The following is a 6,426-nucleotide window of genomic DNA, read 5'->3' on the forward strand; positions in this document are numbered from 1 at the left end:
CCCTCTGCCAGCAGGGAACAAAGACCCTGGAAAAAACAAACAAACACCACAGGAGGGGATAAAGGTAAGAAATACAGCAGGAGAAAGAGAAGCATCAGGGCAGCTGCAGTGTGGGGTGGGGGGGCAAAAGTGGGGACGGAGTTGCTGCAGGAGAAATGGCTTTAAAAAGGTGAAGAGAGGCAAGAAAAAGTAATGAAAAGTGGGGGACTACAGTGGGAAAGGGTTCAGACTGTCTGGAGAAGGAAAAACAAAGCAAGAGAAGGAGAAAGGCTCACAAAACAGGCACAGGCTCCCAGGGCTCACAGGTAACACATCTGTTGGTGGCCATTTTGAAAGAAAGAAAACAGGAGAGACAGACAGACTAGGAATGTTTTTTTTTCTTCTCCGTGGAGATCATCAAAAATTGCCAATGCTAACTTTATTTCAAGTCACCATGGCAGAGAATTGGGAAAAGTTTTCATCTAGCAATAATTGCGCCTCGGCTTGGTCTCATCAGTTGTGATACTGCCACTGTGCAAAGCTAGTGAATAAATTTTAAAAAAGCATTCTCAGATTATCAGGGAGATGGGAGACATTTATGCTGTAGAACAATTTTCATGCATTTTATCTGAAATGATAGTCTACAAAAACAACAAAATTCAGTAGAGCCAATAGAAAGGTCCCCATTGACACCACCCATCTTTTCATCAGGCCTCAGTGAGCAAATCTTGATAAAATACAGATATGCACTATTTTCATTGCAATACAGGTGCTTATCTTGAAAGAGCCTCAAATAACTAGTACTAAACAATTCTTAAACAAATGCAGAATCTTTTATGTAAATAAATTATACAATAAAATCTATACTTGTCTTATGCTTTTTCAGGCCATTTATCAATCCAAATGATTAAATGAATTCCCTTTCCTTCTACTTCTACTCAAAAATAAATTAAGTGAAAGTTGTATCAATACCATTTTCTCAACTGTAAGTAATTTATTTTTGTATTATTCTGCTAGTTGTTTCCAGTGGTTTTGTTTCACGAACTATGCTTGATCATTCACTGCTTCCCAAATGTCAAAGGCTATTTTCTGGAAACCTTTTGTGTCTACTATTCATACATACAGAGACGCATGCTGTTATCCCAGATTTTCTTACTTGTTATTTATTTCAGTATTCACTGTTTTAAGTGAGATCAGAATGTCTAGAGCAGCAGGGAAAGTTCTCATTCTATATGTTCTATGTAGCCTGTTGTGATGAGGAAGGCATTACTATATTATCTCTTGCAGGGAACTTTCAGTTTGCCAACTTACTGGAAAGAGAATCTATTCAAAGACTGTTATAATTGCTTTGGCTTTTTCACAAAGGAAAAGGAATATTTATACTCTTATAAGAGTGAGAAATAACAGAGCTAGAGGAAGAGAAGATAATAAACTTAAATAACGGATCAATTGTACTCTTCTCACATGCCACTGACTTTATTCAGTGCCTCATTTTCCTTGAGTATAACCTACTGAAAGACCTTGCAACTAAAGTTCTCTGCTCACTTATAAAGCAAGTCCAGAACAAGGAGAACTGTGCAACTCTCTCAGAGGTACCTACTGATATGTTCACAGACTTAAATTTATGGGGTTACTTTAAGGGGGTTGGAAACAACCAGTCATTGTAAATTCCTATGACATTTTGGTGAAATACTGTCATCCATTTTATAGAGGAGGAAGCAGTGATGCATAATGGTTATATATCTTTACCAGCAGCAGTACACAGGAAATCTGTGGTAAAGTCAAGAAGAGAATCCAATATCCAGACCAGTGTTTTAAATACAAGCCCATACTGACTGTTAAGCAAAGAGAATCAGATTTATAATGGTCCTGGTGTCTCCCAAGGCATTTATACATATGCTCGGGGGGGGCACTTTAATTAAAGCGACAGCAAGAGCTGCTGAAATTAAAGCACCTCCTGGAGCATCATGTGTATCAGTGTCCCTGCACTGAAAAATGGCGGTGGGGGTGCTTTAACTAAAGCTTATTGAATGAGTGGTCCTATTCCATTCTGCTTCAGGTGCCTAAGTATGATCCTATTCCATTCTGCTTGGGTATGTCTACACAAGATGCTACTGCACAGTAGCTTGTTACTGCTGTGCAGTAGTGTTGGCAGTCACTAACCATGACACAATACTACTGTGCACTAGTGTCTGAAAAAAACCATGCGGTGATAGTACTGTGTAGTAATGCCAGTTACTACACAGTCATTTAGTACTTTAAGCAAGTACTAAACGACTGCACAGTAACAACTGCGCAGTCCACCACTCGTGTAGATGCAGCCCTTAGGCACGTCCACACATGCAAGCATGTGCATTTGCAGCAACTCAAATAGAAGCAGTGCAAATTTGAGCCAGGACTTTTTGCCTCAGTGCATGTGCTTGGACATGCAGTTTGTTGTGGAGCAAATTGTGCCACTTAGGGCAAAATAACCCTGCCTGGCTCCTCCTGGATCTGCAGCCAGGGGCAGCTAGAGGCTGGGGCCAGCACCTGTCCTGCCCCCATCAGTACAAAGAGCTGCCCTGGCAAGTAGCTCAGGGCTACTCACTCTCAGGAGCTTCTGGGGCCCAGCCAGTTGGTACCTGGGAACACTACCTCTTGTGCCAGCTGGACGGCTGAAGCAGTCCTGAGAGTTCCCTGCACCCTCTACCCACTGCAGCAGTCTGGCTGTGGGGGCTGCTGCCTGGTTGTGATGTGCTGCACACCTGCAAGACCCGGATGAGGCACCTGTCCCTCTGGGTCAGCTGCCAGTGGACTGTGGATGCAGAGTTGGCCTTTGTGTGGCATTACTGCCATGTGTGCCCCTGTCCAGCCATCTGGGCAGCTATTGCCCAGAAGACGTTCTGGGTGTGGTGGCCTGATTTGAACTGTCAAAGGGCCTCAATTGGCCAGGAGGTAAGCCACAGCCAGCTGGGTCCAAGGTGCCAGCTCTGAGCAGGCAGGATTCTGCCTCCCTGGCAGGAATTCTGGTGTTTCCTACTTGAAAACTGAAAAATCCCTGATAAAAAAATCCCAAAGTCACTCTGTAAAATACCTTAAAATCCATGTTCCTCCACAATTAAAACAAAAGACCACTAGAGAGAGAGAAAGAAAGAAAGAGACAGCAATCAGTTGGGCAATATGTTATTGATATATCTACAGTGTTAAAGCAATGTGGAAGCCTACCAGTTACAATAATATAGTGAATTCTAAATACACATTCCATGAATTCATGAATACATGATTATATGTTTTCCTTCCCCCCACAAGAGCTACATCCGCCGTCCCCAGGGTCCATGGCCCCCACTGCAGGGCCCATATGCCCCACCCCCGCTTGCTCCCTCAGCCCCCTCAGTTGCTGACTCACCTGGCCCTATCCCTCACTGGCTCCTCCAGCCCTGCTGATGGCTGCCCCACCCAGCCCCATCTCCCACTTTCACCCCCAACCCCCGATGGCTGCCCCCCACCAGCCTCCGGCACTTAAAAAAAAAAAGCCTCTACTCACTGAGCAGGGGATGTGGGGGCTCTGGGGCATCCTGGCTGAGCCCCCCCCCCAGGCAGCACAGGGCAGGGGGTGCAGCAGGGCCCAGGCTGGGGCTATCACCCTGCCCTGCAATGTGTGTGTGTGTGGGGGGGGGAGGGGGGCAGTGACCCTGACAGCAGTTCGACCTGCCAGTAAGTGCCAAGGTTTGTTTTTGGGTTTCCCACCCCCACGGGATGCTGGGGTGGGAGAGCAGGCATGCCCCTTGATTCCTTCTTCTGCTTGCTGCTTTTTTTATTTAGTTTTAAATTAAGTTGATAGCACATTATAGAAGTTGGTGTGTTAACATTTTTAGAGGATGGAATGGGATTACACTTCCTAAATCTTTTAAGGCACCTAATAAGCAGAATAGGATCTGGCCCTACATGTTGCATTTTTTCCCTAAAGTTAGGAACCTCAATCAAAACTGAAACACTTATTTAACCAATTTCAATTGTGTTTTTTAATTATTAAATAGATTTTTCCTCCTCAAACTCAAATTGCTGTACCTAATTAGCTCAAACTATCTAAAACCAACGACAAAATCATCTTTAGTTAGGGAATGATCAATGCAGTACACTAATGGGAAATCATAACAAAAATACTTTTCAAACTTAATTGGATAAATTATGGCCACTCCCTATGAAACAAGATGTATTTTTGAGTGTCAAAATAGCAGAAGTTGTTTTTTTTTAAACCAAGTAACCTCAGAATTGAAAAGTTTATGGTAACAGGATGGTGAAAAAAGGAAGTACCTTTAAGAGAATATATCTTATAAATGTATAATGCATGATACCACTTTCAGTAGTGTTTGGACAATGATATAATTGGAAACAAAATTATGTTTTCTGAGACTAGTGACCTACCCTGATAATCTTACAGAATGCTAAAGTGTATATTTGATGTGTGGGTGGAAGCATTTGTACATGTGAATATTGTTCTGCCTTTAAGCAAAAACACTCTTCCAGCCTTAGCATTAAAAAAATGACATTGCACTTGTTAGCCATGACCTGAATCTAATATGACTCATTCTCTGTAGCATTTTCATAAGATGTAAATTAGATGCCAAACTGTAATAGCAATCATTAAGAACAATTAAAAAGCAGTTTAGTGAGTTTAAAAAGTTCACTGGACTGATACCTCACTCTGTTAGAGCAGCATTATGTCAGTACATTTTCATTGACTTGAGTGGAGTTACACCAACACAAAACCAACTTAAAGTGGAGATTTAGGTTCCACTTCATCATGGAACAGACCGCAAAGATTTTTGCAATGTAGTTTTAAGGTTTTCTTTCAATTGCTCTTAACTGATTCAATGAACATGGACATCCACTTGAAATGGAGCTGAACTTTTCTTGGGGCGGGTGCTGTACAGACAAGTAGTGAAAAGTGAATTGATTACTAGTCTTCCTCTAAGCTATTCCTGTCATATACTTACACAATCCTGTTTTCCTGTTAACATGTCCTCATCCAATTCTCTGATTCACCACCGCACCACTCTAGCTTTATGTGAGTGCACCAGTGTACATGGAGTGATACAGACATAAAACAGAAGTAATGAAGAGGAAAATTGTGTCATCGGTACTGTAGCAGGGGGGATTCCTGGGTCTGGCTAGAATTTGGCCCACCCACCTGTTCCTGGGCTGCCAAGATCCCTGCACTCTTCCCTCTCTCAGGTGTGCCCCGACCTTCCCCAGGACCTTTTGCCACACAGGCCCTGGCCTCACCTCCAAGGCCAATCAGAACCCCAGGTGCTCAGTTCTGCAGTTCTGGGCATCCCTCGTGGTGGGCCCTCAGGCCATTTGACGCTTCTGGTCCTTGCCCCAGCATTGACCAGTCAAGAGTGCCTCAAGTCAGGCTTCTAAGCATCTAGCCCACACTCTATAACAGGGATCCACCTTCTCAGGCTCTACTATGGGGTTATGCACCCAGTTGTGGGAGCTGGGGTTATTAAAGCACCTCAACCCACCCTTCATTGGGTTGGAAACTGGCCTGGCAGGGTGCAGTTTTAGGTCATGCCCAGGATCAAGAGCCTCCGAGCTATCCTCATAAGCTCTTGCCCTTACCTCCTAGGCCTTCCTGGAGTAGCAGAGCTCAGCAGGGAGATGTTTCTTCCCTGCTGGCTGGTCAGAAACTGTTCCCCTTCAGCACAGAGAGCTGGGCATTAAATGCCTCATCAGGCACCTGCCTTCTCTCTGGCCTAGCCCTTAAAGTGGCAGGCACCAACAGTGCCGTCTCACAGGTACATAAATTTCACTTATTCTATATGACATGTGGATGCCAAAATAATGCAACTACAATGTTACATTGCATATTTCTACTATACAACATTTTTATGCCCAAAATATCAATCACACCACTATTTACATGTCTATTGAATGTGCCCCAATGGTTTTTAATCAAAGTGGAAGCTATTTTATCTACAATAAAGTTAGGTCTTACAAAGAAGTAAATACCATGGGCAAAGAAAGGTTAACTATATCTATCTTAATATGAATATGTGTATTGCAACCACACTAAAGACCTGATCCAGTTTAGCATCAGATGCACATAAACAGGTGAATTTAGGTACCTACAATCAGAGATATCAATGGAAAACAGTCTATTTCTCTTTGCATGTCTAAATGACAGTGAACATTTTTTACTTTAGCTCTATGTTAAATGTGTGCACATAGATTTGATGGCACTGGATATACGACCCAGATACCTTGTTCTGGGTGGACCCAAACCCTCAGACCAACCATGACTTCTTCATTAAATAATATATGAATTTTATTTATACACTGTGATAGCAGATAAGAACAATGAAAACAATTCTATATCTACCAGTCCCAGGGTTAACAGAGTCACGGTACATATGGCCAGTATGCAAATTTCACTCTGAGGTTCTCTCTTGAATGTGAGATGTT

At 43.0% G+C, this 6,426-nt stretch overlaps 1 non-coding gene across 1 annotated transcript; it reads right to left on the bottom strand.

Moving 5' to 3' along the window:
• Positions 1 to 381: 381 nt before the first annotated feature.
• LOC112549370 lies at positions 382 to 522 on the bottom strand. The gene has a single exon (XR_003092772.1). It is a non-coding gene; the product is annotated as a U4 spliceosomal RNA (small nuclear RNA).
• Positions 523 to 6,426: the final 5,904 nt, after the last annotated feature.

Source organism: Alligator sinensis, unplaced genomic scaffold, assembly GCF_000455745.1.
Source record: "Alligator sinensis unplaced genomic scaffold, ASM45574v1 scaffold489_1, whole genome shotgun sequence".
NCBI lineage: Eukaryota > Metazoa > Chordata > Crocodylia > Alligatoridae > Alligator > Alligator sinensis.